Raw genomic sequence first — 18,853 nt, 5'->3', positions numbered from 1 at the left:
CCCCAAATATTTTGATCATGACTCACAGAAAAATATTTTTATTTGACCCCAGTACACACACACACACACACACACACACACACACACACACACGAATGTACAGAGAACATGCATACATATAAGCATGACACAAAACAGTCCTGAACAATACTGTGTAATACACTTGGATGTTTTCTTTTTTTTTTCATAAAAAAAAAAAAAAAAGAAAAAGTTCATTGAGACCCACTAAGCCAGTGACAGGCAATCTTTTGAGCTTGGTGTGTCAAAATTTGCCAAAAAAGCGAGCATAACTCGGGTGGTGTGTCACTTTGAGAAAAAAACATAATTTTGCGATATTTATAGTTTAAATAACAAAAATGTGTAATTGTAATATATAACTGTATTTAATAAACCAAAAACTAATTATTTAACTTATCAGCTTAGTGACTTCTTTGTTCATCTGTCAGTTGGTTTCTTTTGTTAGTCTTGATATTATTTAACTTGTGTGGGGTGCCGTGAACTAAGTGAGGGGGAGGGGAATTCTTTAACTAACCTGCCTATTAGTGACTTTTTTTATTTCCTCAGAGATGGGAAGCATCAATCATTAGTTTTTCGTTATGCATTGTGACACCTTAGTCGTTCATTGATTGCTTTCTCATCTGTGCCTTGACCGTGGGCCTTCAGCAGACCGAATAACCCCTTGCTCGAGCCAGTGACCTTGGGTCCAAGCTGGTGAGCTTTTGCTCAAACCAGATGAGCCCTCACTCAAGCTGGCGACCTCGGGGTCTCGAACCTGGGTCTTCAGCATCCCAGTCCGACGCTCTATCCACTGCGCCACTGCCTGGTCAAGCTATTAGTGACTTTTTTGTTGCTGAATTTCATTGGCTAAATCTTCAATTGAAGGTTGGTATTTTGTACACTTCAAGCCCAAGCAAGCACTACTAACTTCATCTGTCAATCTGTTTCTTTTGTTGGTTTTGATATTATTTAACTCTGAGAATACGGTCTCACAAAAGTACATAGAGGGAAAAATTGTGAGTAAAGCCATTGCTATATTTTTCAGGGTGCTAAAAGTGTCTGGTAATCGGTTCCAGGCACTCCAAATTTCCTGTTCCTAGTGGCACTCCTCTTGATTCTCCAAGCGGCACCTTTCCAGATTCTCAAACTTTGACCTCAAGTTGACAAACACCTGAGCCCAGATGCTGTCTTGAAATTCTGCAAGTTGCATCTTATGTAAATTAAGATGGCTGCCACTATTTCTAATGGCAGGAAAGGGCACCCATAGCACAGGCCCTCGCCTCTCCCAGCCTCCCCCTCACTTATCTCAGAAATGATGGTCAATTAGAAATCCATGACTCCCCAGAACAGTAGAATTGGATGATAGTTGCTGTGGTTATGTGGTTGCTGGTAATGGCGATCACAGGGCCCCCAGAGATGCGTCCCCCAAGGCATTCCCCTGCTCCCTGCTCCACCGGCCGGAAGTGAGGTCAAAGATCCCCTAACGGCCTAACCGGAAGTCCCAGAACTAGACGCTCTGTGCCGGAGTTCTGTTGTTTTGGCCTACAGACCTCCGGCACAGAGTGTCTACTATAGCAAATGTTTTATCCTCGGCTACTGCACCTGGATGGGCAGGAGCTGAGGATGAAATGTCCTTCTCGGCATGTGGCCCCATACTTCTCTGGTATGCAGCTGCATGAGGCCACATGTCATCGAAAATGGCTCCGCGTGTCAGTGCTGACACACGTGTCATAGGTTCGCCATTACAGCACTACGCTGATTTCATGGCCAGATTAGGGTCCAATTAGTGGTTCTGACCCACAGTTAACTCTGCAAGGATATCTATGTGGCTCAAACTCCCCATCCGACACATGACCTCCTCAACAACAGGTGCCTAATCAAGGCATTTATCTGTGGGACACGTACTCCAGGCCAGGCCTGTGCTGGTCATCTTACTGTGGTGTCTCCTTTCCGCTTCACCGTCCCCTGAGGAGGCAGGTGCCGCTATCATCTCCATTTTACATGTGAGCAAACTGAGGCCCGAGGTCACAGAGTAACTGGCTCAGGCAGAGTTCAAAGCTAGGTCTGGATGAAGCTGGAACCACACTCATCATCCCGGCACCATACAGCCCACCAGCTGGCCTCTGGCCCCTCCCTCAAGTCCACAGGCTGGCAGGGAGCTTGCCCCAAGGAAGTCTGCCCCAGCACCAACTACTAAAATGCCAATCCTCGTGGTAACTTAATTCTCTCTGTCAGCTGATGGCCCGACTGGAGATGGACCACAGAGTGAGTGTGAGGGAGGGGTGGTCCGGGGCAAGCGTGTAGGACAGCACCTGCCGCAGAGGACGGCCTGAGAAACGTGAGCTCTCACCTTCATACCCCGTTTTCACTCAAATCCTCATCATCACAGTAATCACCATGAGCGTCATTTACAGTAGCCAAGATTTGGAATCAACCCAAGTGCCCATTGACAGACCACCAAGAAAAATAGTTGTGGTATATGCCTGTGGAATATTATTCAGCTATGAAAAAGAAGGAAATCTGACCATTTGCAACAGCACGGACGGACCTGCCGAGTACTCGGCTAAGTGAAATAAATCAGTCAGGGAAAAGACAATACCATAGGATTTCACTCACATGCGGAATCTAATGAACAAAACCAATGAACAAACAAAACAGAAACAGCCGCACTGATACAGAGAACAGACTGAGGGTTGCCACAGGGGAGGGTGAAAAAGCTGAGGGCACTGAGAAGTACAAACGGGCAGTCACAGAACAGTCACGGGGAGTAAAGTACCTCCTAAGGACTACAGCGAGTAACACTGTCATACATAACTATGTCCGGTGCCAGGCGGGTCCCGGAACTGTCAGCGGGAACAGTTTGTAAAGGATATCACCACTACGTCTAACCACTACGCTGCACACCTGGAACTAATACAAAGTAGTATGACGTGTAAGCTGTAACTGAAAAATATTTTTTATAGATAATCGCCATGAACCCGGGGCAGGTTTTCGTGGCTGCACATGTTTGCACACAAACACGCTCACGTACCAGTAAACGGTCACCTGTGCACGGCGCTTGCTCATGGGCGCCAGGCACTGTTCAGAGCATGGATTCGCTCTTTCCCTCCTCCCAGCGAACTGAACCCACATGGTAGGTGCTATGATTGTCACCTCTATTTTACAGAAGAGGAAACCGAGGCACCAACAAGCTAAATAACGTACTGGGATCATGTAGCTGCTAAGAGGCTGGGCCAAGATTTGAACCCGGGCAGGCTGGCCCTGCTCACCCAGGCCGGGTGCTCCCAAGCCCTGATGTAAGCAGGTGTTTACTGTGGCCTGACTGCATCATGCCAAGCACACCGTGCCCGCGACCTCCTTAGCAGAGCCCCAGAACAGTCCTGGGGGGCGAGGAGACGAGGCGGGAGAGCTTCCGTTGGCCCCCAACCAGATACTCGGTGTCCTCGCCTTCCCAGCCCCCCCAGCCTGAGGGACAATAACCCCTTCCCCAGGGGCGCGGGGCTCCTCAGAGGTGGGGCTGGCAGCTAGCAACTCTCACTTCTGATTTACCACGGTTTCCACCATCCCGGACTTAGGGGGAGCCCTGTCTTCTCTCCCCTGAACCCGGGAGAAGGTCCCTCCCATGGGCCACCTCCTTCCCCTGTCCTGACCCCGCTCAAAACGTGTCCTCCTGCCAGCACAGCCTGTGAGCCGTACCCCACTTACCCACCGCCCCAAAGACATAGGACACGCACATGCACACGCATGCTCCCTCGTACCTGGGAGAGGGCGGCCCCCTGGACCTGGGGCCCCTGGATCGCTCAGCTCCTCGGGGGGCCTGAGCCCAGGGCCGCGGCCCTGCTCCAGCACCAGCCCCAGACCCAGTTTCCTCATTTTCCCCGCCGCTGTTTCTCACCCAGCCCCCTGCACCTCCGCCCGAGAGGAAGTTGCACAATCCCCTGGGAGCTGCGAGTGTGGCCAAGGATTACTCACAGCACCCGGAAGGCCTGTCTCACCCACAGGTCTGCCCAACTCAGAGGGCCTCCCCGCTCCAATCTCACTGAGCCCGGGCTCCAGGCCGCCGACAGTGCCCCTGCCCCTCCCAGACTGAGCCTCTGACAGCCCCCTCCCACCCACACAGCCCAGACTCCCCGGGTCCCGGCCGCACTGCCCCCTGCACCAAGATGGAGAGGCACAGACAGCAAGAGCTTGCAGGAATCTTCCCGGCTCCGTGCAGGCCCAGCCCAGCCCCTCCTGCAGACCTGTGCCCTCTGAACCAGGGCCCCACCGTTCGCTACCTTCCTGACTGACCGCATGGTCCTTGGGCCTTCCCAGGGTCTCCCCTTGTCCTTGGGCCTTCCCAGGGTCTCCAGACAATCAGTTCCAAGTCTTACTACCGCCCATCATGTAACAGGACCCTGAGACCAAGCATATCCCTCAAAGTTCTGGGAAGAGCTGAACCACCAACCATGTTCACTCGTGGGACATGCTCTTGCTGCACGTGCAATTTCAGAGGTCCCTCCGCCCCCCGAGTTCCCTAAGAGACTGCCAAAGGCTCGCCATTTCACTAGCACCCCGTTCTGGTGGCTCAAGGATTCCCATCTTTGGTAGGTAAATCCTCCTTGTCAGAAAGAGCTGTCAATCAGCAAGCTGCTACCAGTTACCTACACCTCAGGGGGATGAGTGCCTAGGCCCTTCCGTGAGCGTACAGCTCAGGAAGGGCCAGCGTGGTGGCAGGGAGGCCGGGCAGGCCACAGCACCTGGAGGAGGTGGGAGAGGCCGCTGAGGTGAGGTGAGCCCCAGGACAGGGAGGCCAGGGAGACCCAAGGATGTCTGGCCGCTCCCTGGGATAGTACAGGGCGTGAACAGGAGCCTGGCCTGGCTGGGCAGAGCCCCTGAGGATGACCTCTGGCTCCCCCCACACACACCGGGCTCTCAATGGGCCTCAGATAAGGAGTTTGATAAGCACACACCTCTTATCCTTATCACCCCTCACAACCTTGGACTCCCACCCAGAGAAGCGCACAGTCAGAAATGGTTTTGCCTGGGGCCCCGGGCTCTGCAGAGAGCCCCGGACTTCTGCAGTCCTCATCATAAGGCTGGGCCTCCGGGCAGTTCCTCCACAGCCCTTTGAGGCCTAGAGGAGCAGGAACCAGGGTGGAGGCTTGTGGCCAGTCACCTGACGCCTCCCGCTCAGTGCCAGGGAGCACAGTCTAGGGTGGCCAGCCCTTGCAGGGATGCTTCTCAAAGTGCCAACACAACCACCCTCGCTCCAGTCCTGATAACAGCCCCACGCAGCGGAGAGGATGGCAGCCCGTGCCACTCCTATTCCCCGACGAGGAGGCCGAGGGGCACAGCACGGCGTGGCTTCCAGACGGCCATGCGGCGGGTTCATGGCTACTCCGTTCCCTGGCCCTCTTCCCAGATCCGGGTTTCCCCATTTCCATACAGCGGACGCCTGGGGCCAGAGAATTCCTTGTGGTGGGCGCTGTCCTGAGCATCTCAGGACACTTAGCAGCATCCCTGGCCTCTACTCACTAGATGCCAGTAGCATTCTCTGAGTCGTAACAATCAAAAATGTCATCAGACATTGCTACGTGTCCCCTGGGAGGCAAGGTCAGCCTTGGTTGAGAACCGCTGCCCTAGAAGTCCCTAAACGACAAGCACCTGCCAATCCATCTTTGAAGGGGCGTTGCTGGAGGCAGAGCGCCCTCCTCCGCGGCCAGGCGTGCCCAGAGGGAGGGTCTGGAGGTGCCGCTTAGCGCTCGGTGGGCTCGGTACCCTCTGGGCAGAGGCTGCCCCACTGGCAGACACCCTCCTACCCCCAACTCAGAAACCAGCCTCTTCCCTGGCCTTCAGGATTCTAACTGTCGTTCAGCTATTTTCATCCTATATTCCTCTGAGTAAAAATGTCTGAGCAACACCAATATATGCTTCTTTCCTCGTAAACTATTTCTGAATACCAATGCATGAATATATCATGCCTGTCAGCAAACATAAACAAAAATTGCTCTATAAAAAAGAAGACAAGGTGAATGCACCTTACACCCAAGATAAGGCAACGCCACACACTCCCCAGCCCAACAGATGGAAGCAGTCTGCTAATACCAGCTGCTGGCAAGGATGCAGAGCAACGGAAACTCAGGCACCTGCGCCCGGTCACTCAGCGCAGTATTCACCACGGCCGGAGTATGCACTGCATACCCTGTGCGCCAACAATGTCACGGTGGGTCGTACACACTCTGAAAAAACGTAGGCACCAATACGCTAGGCAGCATGTATGGAAATGTTCTTGTTTATACTAACCAAACTGGAAAGCACCCCAAATGTCCACAAGGAGCATTCCAGGTCACCAATCTGGAACGCTGAGGTCGCCGGTTCGAAACCCTGGGCTTGCCCAGTCAAGGCGCATAGGACCAGCAATCAATGAACAACTAAAGTGAAGCAACCATAGGTTAACATATATATATAACATATAACATATATATATAAGTTATATATATATAACTTCTCGCTCCCCGTCTCTCTCTGTAAAATCAATAAATATGATAAAATCTTAAAAAAAAAATCAAGACTGACCTGTGGTGGCACAGTGGGTGGAGCAGGGACCTGCACTGTTGAGGTTGCCAGTTCGAAACCCTGGGCTTGCCGGGTCAAGGCACATATGAGAAGCAACTACTCTGAGTTTATGCTTCCCACTCCTCCCCCCTTCTCTCTCTCTCCTCTCCCTAAAATCAATACAGTAAATAAAATCCTTAAAAAACAAAACAAACAAAACAAGGAAGTGGTTAATAGAAAAGTCAGGATGACCTCTCTATTAATAGAAAGGAGAGGGGGTCATGGATGGGGCACACAAGCTGACTTCTGAGTGAAGGCTACACTGTTTCCTCACAGGGTGGTGGTTACCTGGATGTCCATTTCTAAAATTATTGATTACATTATATATAGGATACACGTATGCTCTCTTGCACCAAGTGTGCTATAGTTCACATTAAAAAGGGTGAGAAAGGAATAAGATAGAGATAGAAATAGAAGTTCTAATATTCTCTTCTCGCACCTGGCTTTAAAAACCTCTATAATTAGGCCAAACGGGACGAGAAGCTGTAGTCACAAATGTGGAGAGTGCAGACAGTCGGGGCTGTCTGGGGAGGGCTGCCCCAGCTGCACAGCCCACGGGCCGGGCTCCACGGCCCCTCTCAGCTCCCACCTTCCCCAGGGCGTCCCGGCCACCAGTGCCCCTCGCTGCCCAGGGGCAGGGAGCTGCACCAGGCTGGGCACCTCTCGCCCACTCCCCCTGCCCTGATCCTTCCTCTGGGCCCCCCAGAAGCTATGCGGGCAGGTGTCCAGGGAGTGGGGTGAGCCTCAGACACGGAACACACCAAAAAGAGGGAGGCAGAAAAGAGAACTGAAGAGTCCGGAGAGAGGGGGACAGAGAGCAGGAAAGGTGCACATACACCACAAGACCAAGGTTCCAGATGCGGTGGAACCGGACGGAGGGTCAGAGGGACTGGGGGGAGGGGCGGGGGGGTGCTGGAGGCGGGGTGAATGGATGCAGTACCCTGGGGTCCAGGACCAAGTCTGGAGCTCCACAGAGGCCTGAGCTGTTGGGCCCGACTCAGCACCCCCACCCCGCATGGCCTGGGGCTTCCACGCGGCAGGTGGACGGCTCAGGGACCTCCCTGCGGCCTTCCCTTACGCTCAGCAGCCTCTGGTCCTCCCGGAAGAGAGGGTCTGTCCAGAAGGGAAGCCTCCCAGCCTGCAGAGTGACCCCCCACTGAGGGCACCCAGGGGGAGGTAGAGCTGCCCTTTCTGCGACCAGAGAGAGAAAGGTTGAGCCAAGATTGCCATGCCAGTATGAGCCTTTGGTAACAACTCTCCCCAGACCAAGGAATAACGCTCTTTAGAGCGAAGGGTCGAGTGTGGACACATTTACATTTATGTATTTAGGACGTTATTCCGTCCTACTTTACATCTTTCTGCTTCTCTGTCCTCTGTGGTTCCTGAAACTCCCCATCAGCTTTCTTTATTTATTTATTTCATTTTGTGACAGAGACAGAGAGAGACAAAGAGAGGTACAGATAGGGACAGACAGGAAGGGAGAGAGATGAAAAGCATCAATTCTTCCTTGTGGTACCTTAGTTGTTCATCAACTGCTTTCTCATATGTGCCTTGACTAATGGAGCTACAGCAGAGCGAGTGACCCCTTGCTCAAACCAACGACCTTGGGTTTCAAGCCAGAGACCTTGGGCTCAAGCCAGTGACCATGGGGTCATGTCTATGATCCCATGCTCAAGCCAGTGACCTGCATTCAACCCAAATGAGCCTGCGCTCAAGCTGGCAACCTCACAGTTTCGAACCTTGGTCCTCCGCATCCCAGTCCGATGCTCTATCCACTGCACCACTGCCTGGGCAGGCCCCCACTAGCTTTGAGAAGGAACCATGTCCTTATCCTAGCACCCTGCCGGGCCAGCCCTGCACTAGGCACCCCGGAAGTGCTCAGCTCACGCCTGTTGACCCCAACAGAGATGAAGGCCATGGGGTGCTGCAGCAGTACCCTCACACTGCCCGGGCCTCAGCGCCCTCCTCTCGACAGCGGGAGGGCAGCAGCAGCCGGCCCCTGAGGCCCCTGGCCCCCAGCCCCAGGCCGCCCGCAGCAGAGCCAGCCAGGGCCACGCTGGCAGGCCGGGGCAGCCAGTGAGCACACACTTGGCTAGAGCCGGGAGGGGACAAGAGGCAGCAGGGGATGGACAGTATAGTGTGTCACTTGGCACCGCTTAGGAGCTGTGGGGGGCTGAGGCAGGTGTTTTCCCAAAACAATGATAAACAAGGGAGAGGACAGGCTGTGACTTCCCTTGGCAAACAGGAGAAAACAAACCGAGCCCCGCCCTACAGCCCAATGGGGAGAGCAGGGAGGGGCGGACTAACCCTCTGTGGGAGGGACCCAGGTGAGCCCCACAGCAGAGGAGTGGGGCTGGACCAGGGTCTCTGGCAGGCCTGGCCGAGCCCAGAGTGCCTTGTCGAGCTGTGCCCGGTCCCAGCGTGAGACGGTGAGGCTGATACCCAGCGCTGGCTCGCAGGGCAGAGACCATGCGTACAGCATCTGTCCTGTCCTGTCTCTGGGTTCATGGGGGGGCTCAGGTCAAGCTCACTCACACCCGCCCTCCGCACAGTCTGCCGGCAGCCACTCCGCGGCTGGCTCCCTCCCGGGCACTGGGAGCGCCTCACTGAACAAAGCGGCCCCAAGGCCTGTGCCCGGGGGAAGGCGTCTGTCCGAGTGGTCCCTTCCTCTGGTGATGGACTGAGCCCCACGCCAAGCTCCCCCTGCCTCCCCCTGCAGGGCGGAAGGGACGGCCACCACCTCCTCCCACCTATCAGCCTCTCTCCGGCTCCTCCAGCTTCTAAGGAAGACTCTTCCCCCAGCAGCCCAGAGGCGAGCCCCCGCGTCACCGGCTACCTGCTCTCCGCAAAGCGCAGGGCCTCACGGTGACGGTGACGGTGACGGTGATGGTGACGGTGATGGAGACATCCTACCTCGAGCACTGACCCCTCGCCCACCCGCGCTCCCACATCTCCAGTCTAGGTGGGCAAAGGAGAAGGGAACAGCTGCTTTTTGTGCATGTTAGCATTTTTATTATTGACAGGAAATGCAACTCAGGGATCCAATACTTGCCCTCCATGGGGTGGGAAGGTAAATAACATGGTGGGTCTCTCTACAGCAGAGGTCCCCAAACTACGGCCCACGGGCCACATGTGGCCCCCTGGGGCCATTTATCCGGCCCCCGCCGCACTTCCGGAAGGGGCACCTCTTTCATTGGTGGTCAGTGAGAGGAGCATAGTTCCCATTAAAATATTGGTGAGTTTGTTGATTGAAATTTACTTGTTCTTTTATTTTAAATATTGTATTTGTTCCCGTTTTGTTTTTTTACTTTAAAATAAGATATGTGCAGTGTGCATAGGGATTTGTTCATAGTTTTTTTTATAGTCTAGCCCTCCAACAGTCTGAGGGACAGTGAACTGGCCCCCTGTGTAAAAAGTTTGGGGATCCCTGCTCTACAGCCTCCCTGCAACAAAGTGGGGGGCTGCTTGGGACACCTCCCCCTATTCCAGTAATGCTGCTCGGGCGCCAGGCGCGTCTGCAGGAGCTTCAGGCCTGTCCTGGTTCGGCTGGACCTCGGGGCTAGTGCGTCCCTCGTTGTCCACCTCACCGCCTTGACCCACAGCGAATACTCCCCGAGAACTTGTCCCAGAGGGCGGTGCCAAGACTACGAGGCTGGACAGTGGTCAGTGTAACAGGAGGCGGGGGCAGAGAGCCAGGCTGTGGAAGGGAGGTCTGACTATATATACTAGGGACTCAGGGATCAACAAGGGGACTCAGAATGGTCCCTGCCCCTGGGGACCTGGCTTGAAAAAGGAGACAGGCCTAAGAGGCCCAGAGCAGTCAGAGGGCCAGGAAACAGAAAGCTCTTGCCTGGGTAGCTGCTAAGCTGTAGGTTCTGAAGTGTGGGTTGGGGACCAGCGGCATTAGTGTCACTGGAGAACCTGTCAGATATGCAAATCCCAGACCTATGAATTCCACTCACTCACTCAGGACCCCTGGGGTGGCACCTGGGTTTTAACAATTCCTCCAGGAGATTCGGATACCCACTCAGAAGTGAGGACCACTGTTTTAGAGCAAAGGCATCAGAATCATTTGGGAGATTTTTTTTTTTTTCATATTAATGCCTAACCCCCCACCCCCAAACCAAAACTCGATGCAATGGTTTTTTGTTTTGGTTTGGGGTTTTTTTGGTAACGATACAGAGAGAGAGAGAGAGAGATAGGGACAGGCAGACAGGAAGAGAGAGAGATGAGAAGCATCAACTCTTCATTGCGGCAATAGTTGTTCATTGATTGCTTTCTCATATGTGCTTTGACAGGGGTGTGGGGCTTTAGCAGACCGAGTGACCCCTTGCTCAAGCCAGCAACCTTGATCTCAAGCCAGCGACCTTGGTCTCAAGCCAGCAACCCTGGACTCACGCTGGGGGTTTCAAACCCGGGTCTTCCACGTTCCAGTCCAACGCCCTGTTCACTGCGCCACTGCCTGGTCAGGCTGCAATGCTATTCTCTAAGAGCTCCGAGGCGAGCTTACCATCCCGCCAGGGCTGCACTCAGATAGAGCAGCCCCCTGGGTCTCCCAGGAAGGGGCGCCTTGATGGACAGAGGATTGGGATTGGGAGGGGAGCAGGGGACGGGGTGCCAGAGGGAACAAGCATGGGCAAGAGCTGGGAAGAGGCAATAGACCAGGGGTTTCTGGAGGGTCTGCTGGGATTCCTGACTAATCCCCCTGGCATCACACTTTACTTTGGGACCTCCACTGTGCGGATAAGAGCCAACAGCAGGTCTGCCCCCATGGGCGCTGGATGGGGGCGGGGATGGCCAGACCTCATTCCTCCCCCTTCTGTGCCCACACTGAAGAGACAGGAAAGGAAGCTGTCATGAGTGCCTCTTGCTTCTGCCCCTCAGAGCCGCCCTCTGCTCCCACCACTGCCCCACCAGCCCACAGCAAAGCCCTTCCTATGGGTGTGCTAAGTCCCAGACCCTGCTCTACCGCCGGGATCAGGGTCGTAGCTCGGCCTTCAGCGACATCGCAGCCAAGGGGATTTGTGACTCCGGCGCAGAGTGGAGGAGGGACAGGCTGCAGGAGGGCAGGGGAGAGCCACAGGTCAGGAGTGGGTAGTAAGTGACCAGGCCAGATGCCCCTCCCCCACAAGGGAGAGGCAGGACCGGTGGTGGGGATGCAGGCATTGCTAAGTCCCCTATGCTATCCTGTTCAACATGGAGACTGGGCTGGCTGTGGTGCGACAGGGAATGGTGAGGACTGTGGCCACGGAGTCTGCAAAGCCGCATAAGGCATTTCTTTGGCAGATGTTAGACACACGGGGGCTGTTTGCAACCCATAGATCTTTATTTCTTCCCCAGAGCTCTCTATGCTGCTATTTCCTCACTTGAAAATGACAAAGAAATTAATGAGCTTGACCAGGTGGTGGTACAGGGGACAGAGTCAGCCTGGGACACTGAGGGCCCAGGTTCAAAACCCCAAGGTCACTGGCTTTAGCATAGGTTCATCTGGCTTGAGCACAGGCTCAGCTACTTGAGCATGGGATCAGACATGACCCCATCGTTGCTGGCTTGAGCCCAAAGGTCGCTGGCTTAAAGCCCAAGGTCGCTGGCTTGAGCAAGGGGGTCACTTGCTCAGCTGGAGCACCCAGGTCAAGGCACATATGAAGAAGCAATGAACCAACAACTAAGGTGCTGCAACCACGAGTTGATGCTTCTCATATCTCTCCCTTCAGGTCTGTCCCTGTTTCTCTCTCTTTGTCTCTCTCTCTCTCAAAAAAGAAAGACACGAGTTATAAGAGTTAATGATGAGGCCCTGGCCCGTTGGCTCAGTGGTAGAGCGTCGGCCTGGCGTGCAGGAGTCCCGGGTTCAATTCCTGGCCAGGGTACACAGGAGAAGCGCCCATTTGCTTCTCTACCCCTCCCCCCTCCTTCTTCTCTGTCTCTCTCTTCCCCTCCCACAGCCAAGGCTCCATTGGAGCAAAGTTGGCCCTGGCGCTGAGGATGGCTCTATGGCCTCTGCCTCAGGCACTAGAATGGCTCTGGTTGCAACAGAGCAATGCCCCAGACGGGCAGAGCATCACCCCCTGGTGGGCATGCCGGGTGGATCCCAGTCAGGCGCATGCAGGAGTCTGACTGCCTCCCCGTTTCCAACTTCAGAAAAATACAAAAAAAAAAAAAAAAAAAAGTTAATGATGAGCCTGACTAGGCGGTGACGCAGAGGACCCAGGTTTGAAATCCTGAGGTCACCGGCTTCAGCGCGGGCTCATCAGCTTGAGCGCAGGGTCACTGGCTTGAGCGTGGGATCATAGACATAATCCCATGGTCACTGGCTTGAGCCCAAAGGTCACTGGCTTGAAGCCCAAGGTTGCTGGCTTGAGCCCAATGTCTCTGGCTTAAAGCCCAAGGTTGCTGGCTTGAGCAAGGGATCACTCGGTCTGCTGTAGTCCATGCCCCGCTCCCCTGACAACACACATATGAGAAAGCAATCGATGATCAATTAAGGAGACTAAGGTGCCGCAACGAAGAATTGATGCTTCTCATCTCTCTCCCTTCATGTCTGTCTGTCCTTATCTATCCATCTCTCTGTCTCTGTCACACACAAAAAAAGTTAATGATAAGAACTAATATTTTTTGAGCACAGCACTATTCTAAGTCCTGTATGCAGGTAGGTGCTTCTGCAATCTTCACTTTCCAGATGTGGAAATGGAGACACAATGGGGTTAAGCAGGTTGCCGAGAGTCACAAAGTTAGTAAGTGGCAGAGCTGGGATTCCCAGTCAGGAAACCTGGCCCTAGAGCCCACGCTCTCAGCGACCCCCTGCCTAGGGTACACTCAGCCCAGCGCTCATTACATGGCAGCTATGGCTGTGTCCCAAGAAACACGGGCTGCTCACTGCGCCAGAGCCGCCTTCAGCTAAAGCTCTACTGAGGGGGCTTCAGCAGTCCCCCGCACCCCCCACCCCTCACTCTCTGAAACCACTCCTGTTCTAGGGTCTCTGCCAGGGGTCTGTAGGAGGTCGTGCCGGAGGGGATCCCACAGAAGATTTATAGAGATCTGTCCCTGCCACAAAGCCTGTCAGAGCCAGGGGCGGGGGTCTCCTGGGTTCTCATGACTTTCGCTGCTGTCTCACCCCCACCCAATAGTCCCCATCGCCTTTTCTCCATATCTGATTAAACAAGTGCTCAGGCTGCACTGTGAGTTAACTGTGTGTGGTTTCCAAGGAGACCCAGGAAGCCTAGTCCGAACACAGGCCAGTCAACAGCAACAGAGCTCCCGGCAAGGGTCCTTGGATCACCTGTGAACGCAGCTCAGGGGAACAGCTAAGAGGCATGTGTGGTCCTGAGGCAGGAGCCTCATCAATTCCCACCTCTGCTCAGACCAGGAGACCCCAATGGAGAAATGAAGGTTCCTGGACCACCACGTTCACACCTTTTAAGAGAGAACTGAAGCCTGACCAGGCGGTGCTGCAGTGGATAGAGCATTGATCTGGGACGCGGAGGACCCAGGTTCGAAACCCAGAGGTTGCCGGCTTGAGCATGAGGTCATCTGTCTTGAGCAAGGCTCACCAGCTTGAGCACAACGTTGCTGGCTTGAGCAAGGGATTATAGACATGACCCCACAGTCGCTAGCTTGAGCCCAAAGGTTGCTAGTTTGAAGCCCAAGGTCACTGTCTTGAAGCCCAAGGTCGCTGGCTTGAGCAAGGGGTGACTCGCTCTGCTGGAGCCCTCCGGTCAAGGCACATATGAGAAAGCAATCAGTGAACAATTAAGTTGCTGCAATGAAGAATTGATCACCTCTCTCCCTCCCTGTCTGTCCCTCTTTCTGACTCTGTCTCTGTCAAAAAAAAAAAAAAAAAAAAGAGAGAGGGGGAGAGAATTGGACCCCCTGGAGTGGTCTCTAGGGATTGAGAACATGGGTTCTGGAGTCATTGGGCCATGGTTAGATCCCCTACCACTTTTAGATTGTGTGACTTCAGGCAACTTACTTAACTTTTCTGAGTCAGTATAATGAAAATAATAATTCCTACCTCATTCTAAAGAATAAATACACAACAAATGTTGGCAACTACCGTTTATAGCTAAGTTTTTATTACAATATTGTTCTATTATAGCATAAAGAGAATAAATGAATATTATATTAGCACAATAGTGTGTTATTGTTACACTCTTGTAGACACACATATACACAATTCATCTATATACACATACTTAGATAACCTATGATTAGACAACATAAGCACACACAACTCCCACCAATTACACACTCCCCACACAGACACCCAGAGCAACACCATAGACTCACCACGAATGAGGCACAGCTCCTCTCTGAATCCTCACAGCAGCTCAAGGGATGTGTGCATCTTTACCTCCCTCTTTTCAGATGAGGACACACACATTACATATATATATATGTACATATATATATATGTACATATATATATACACACACATATGCTGCGTCCTTATATATGTGGACACTTCTGCATCCATATATATGTATGGACACTTCTGATAGCTCTGGAATTCCTGAGCTCCCTCCCTCTGAATCAGAAGAGGCCAACTCAGTTTCCACGGTCATCTCCAGGGCAGCCCCAAGCTGGGCCCCAAGTGCTGACTGCCCTCCATCCACAGGACAAAGGCCCAACCTGGCTTTCGTGCCAGCTGCGGCTGGGGAAACCCCTGCTGCCAGCAGAAACCAAGTTGACTTTGAAAAGGAAGAGGCAGAAGCCAGGGGTGGCTGGGCCACTCCCTGTGGGGGCAGGTGCTAAGTAACTCTATAAACTCTGGCTAACGATGCAATTACAGCCAGTCCCCGGGTTATGAACGGGAGAGGTTCTGCAGGTTTGAAAATGCTGAAGAATTTATATGCGAAGGAAGGTAAAAACTAATACTATGGTAAGACAAACATCTAAGTTGCATTTAACAGGTAAATGGACCCGTTCCAACCTACACACAAATTCAACTAAAGAACAAACCGACAGCGCCTCTCTTGTTCGTAATCCGGGGGCTGCCTGTACAGTCCTAAACAGCCCCAGAAAGGATCAGGGGCAGAAGCCCAACCCTCAAAGGGCAGACAGGCCTGAGGGGTGGCTTTCCAGGGAGACTGAAAGGGGGTTCTGACTGGCAATGGGGATGGGCACTGGGTATCTCCACTATTCTGGGACCCTACGTGGGCTCCTGCCTGCCCTGGCTCCGCTCACCTAGCCTGTCCACCTCTGACTGGGAGTCACAAGGTCATCAACCCTCAGAAGCCCAGCTGGCTCTCCCTGATTCAGTGCTCACCTGAGGAGATGTCTCCTGCCCCAAACCCTGCACTCCTTCCATGGGACCCAGGGCCATAAGACCTGGTCCCCTCCCTGTTGGCTGCACCTCGCTGAGCCCAGGCAAACAGCACCGCACCTGTAGCAGGCCGTGCACACTGCGAGCACCCCTGGGTCTCCTGGACAAGCACCGAGTCCCCTCCAACAGCCCTTCATTCTCACTCTGGTTCCCGCTCTCCTGTCCCAGAGCCCAGAAAGAAAGGAACCAAATCAGTTGCTGTTTTCCCCACAGCTAGGGAAACTGAGGCACACACAAGCATACCATCCGTCTACCAAGTGGGACTCGGAAGACTCCAGCCCTTCTCCCGCCAAAGCCTCTACGGATGCCTTTCACTACTGCCGCTGTCTCTTCCCCAGACTGTAACCGCCCTCAGGGCAGGGTCTAGGAGCTGTCCCCCAGACAGGGCACAGAGAAGGCCACAGAGGGAGCAGGCCAAGGAGCCCAGAGCTGCATTCTCTTCTGAGCGCACGGGCTTCTGGCCTCCCTAGAGGAAACCAGGTCTCGAGCCCGTGGAATCTCGGCCAGGGCAAGTGCAGACCTGAGTCCACACCCCAGAGATGTCACGGGGTGCCTGCACCAGCCTTGTCCCCCTCCCTGCTCCACTAAGCAGCCCCTCGCTCAGGGTCGAGGGGCGGAGGGTGGGAGCTGGGCCGTAATGAACAGCGAACCAACGCGAAGCCAAGGCACTGCGCTCAAGTTTAGTCCGGAAACTGCCCGCGCGGAACCATCCGCAGAACAGACAGGCGAGAAGACGACGGCTGGAGTGGACCGGGTATCCGGCAAGGACTCAGTGGTGACAGGCTGGCGGAGAACCGAAAGGGGGAGCTTTGGGCAGCGCGGGCGCCCGCCCTCCCCCCTCCCCACGGGTGCAAGGCCGGGGTGCGCCAGGCGGCTGCGGCGCGAACCTGCTCTCACAACCCAAAGCAGTTCGGGGCAGCCGTGCGTGAAGCCAGAGCCCCGGCGGGGAGGAGGCCGAGGGGCGGGGACCGAGCTGGCATCAGCCCGCTCCTTCCAGGCCCGAGCACACGCGCTGCGGCCGAATAGCTGTCCCGAGTACCCGGAGGGGGAAGACGGAGCGCTGGCTTGTTGGGCGGGACAGCCTGGGGTTGGGCGGCGCGGACTCGGGGAATAGGGGGAAGGGGACGTGTGTTCCGGGATTCCGGACCGAGACGGTGTGTGTGGAGGGGGGTGGGGGTTCTCGGGGGACAGGCAGGTGGCCTGGAGCTCCCGGGAAAACAGATAAAAAGAGGGGCGCGCGGAGGGTCAGGTCTGGAGTTAGAGTTCCCTAAGGTCATGGAATAATGCAAGCGGGAGAAAAAGGCTGCGCTCAGGGATACCAGAGGACGGGAGCAGGGCGGCTTCTTCAAGAGACGGAGCGGGAGGCACGGACGGGAAGGGAGGGAGGGATGGTACTTCCACCCGTCCCCCCCCCGCCCCGCACTCGGCAGCCCAGCCCCCGGGGCGGGGCGCCACTCCGGCCCTCCCACTCCCCCCCGACCATCCCGGCAGGGCCTGGCCCGGCCGGACTCGGCCCCCGCACGCCTCCCCTCCCTCCCGCGCCCTCCCCGCACCACCCACCCCCACCTTGTCCGGGGGAGAAAAAGGCGCGGGCCCCACACGTCCCTCAAACTTCTTGCAAGTTCACTCCCACGCCTCCCGCCCCTTCGGCTCCCAGCTCCCGGGCCGGGAAGGCCCGTGCCCTCCCCGGCCCCTCCCGCCTGGTTACATAAGGTCGCAAAGAAGCCGCCCCCGGCCCGGGCCTGAAGGGAGGGGCCGCACGGGTTCCCGGTATCGCCGGTCAACGCCGCTTGGGCCACGCGCCGGACGTCCTGGGCTGGACGGACCGCGGGGCCGGCGGCGGCGCGGCGCACACCGTCTCGCTCCCCTCTCCAGCCCGCACCCCCACCCACCCACCTGTCTCCCGCACCCACGGGATGGGGGCGGGGGAGACTGGGCCGAGGGGTTCCGGGCTCTCTGCGCACCCCTTGCCCCCCGGCCCCGCTCACCTAGCTCTGAAGGTCAATCCGTCCGCCGCCCGCGCCCCGGGGCTCCGGCAACTTGTCCCAAGTTCAGGTGTCCGGCCCACAAGCTTCGCCTGACGCCCCCTCCCGAGTTCCTCCGGCTCGGTGCCACCAGGGAGGCCCGCCCCGCCCGCCCTTCCCGCTGCTGTCGGTGCCGCCGCCGCTCCCTAAGTCTAGCCAGCGGCCGCCGCCTCCGCTGTCACCAAGACCCGAGACCCGCGCCCGGCGCCCGGGCTCCCGCTGTCACTCCGCACCCACTTCCCGCGGCGCCCGGCAGAGGGCAGCACCCGACCCCGCGGCCCCGCCCCGCCCGCTCCGCCCCCTGTCGGCCCGCCGCGGTGCCCGCTAGGAAACGTAGTCTTCGTTGCGGTTCTACCAGGCATGCTGGGGTTTGTAGTCCCGCTCTGTGAGCCTAAGGTTCTATACAGGGAGTTGGCATTTAACTTAGAACCTTTTGTTCCACTACGTTTCTGCCCCATTTGCAAGTTTTCTTTCTCTTCCCAGTCAGTGATGTCCCGAACCAGAGCTCATTACTATATCCCTTGTGACCTGATCCCAAGGAAAGGCGTGAAGCAGTCTGTTAATCCCAGAGCCCCGGAAAGATATAGGGTCCCAGGAGGTGTGCTGTTGCCGCAGGAATTCTCAGTGGCAAATTTTCCACCTGATTTGCAACGTGGTGATGGGCCTGTGCTTTTACCCCTGCCCTTGAGCATAAGGGGCGAGACGAGATGAGAAGACTGTGACAGTGGAATGGAGCCCACCTTCCTGCTATTATGGGTTTTGCATTTATAGCCCCCCCCCCCCCACCTAGGTCTCATAAGTCCGAGCTTTCAGGTACCTCCCACCATCAAAACCAGAAATGCTCTGATCTTTTATGTCACCTTCCACTGTTGGAAGTTACAGGGTGCTGAGCCATCCTTCTCCCCTCCTCTAGAT

General features: G+C 55.4%; 1 protein-coding gene across 2 annotated transcripts in view; it reads right to left on the bottom strand.

Annotated features, from left to right (window-relative positions):
• Window positions 1-18,117, bottom strand: part of TFEB (transcription factor EB) — a 52,493-nt gene extending 34,376 nt beyond the window's left edge. The window contains exon 1 of one of the 2 annotated variants that reach the window (XM_066359440.1): window positions 17,903-18,117. The gene's annotated coding sequence lies outside the window, so the exon portion shown is untranslated. Of the gene's footprint in view, window positions 1-3,755; window positions 3,877-17,902 lie in introns of those variants that run through there. The other variant, XM_066359441.1, reaches the window with a different exon arrangement.
• Between the last annotated feature and the right edge of the window lie 736 nt (window positions 18,118-18,853).

The sequence above is a fragment of the Saccopteryx leptura genome, chromosome 1 (genome assembly GCF_036850995.1).
Source record: "Saccopteryx leptura isolate mSacLep1 chromosome 1, mSacLep1_pri_phased_curated, whole genome shotgun sequence".
Taxonomy (NCBI): Eukaryota; Metazoa; Chordata; class Mammalia; order Chiroptera; family Emballonuridae; genus Saccopteryx; species Saccopteryx leptura.
This window is presented reverse-complemented; position numbering and strand designations above follow the sequence as displayed.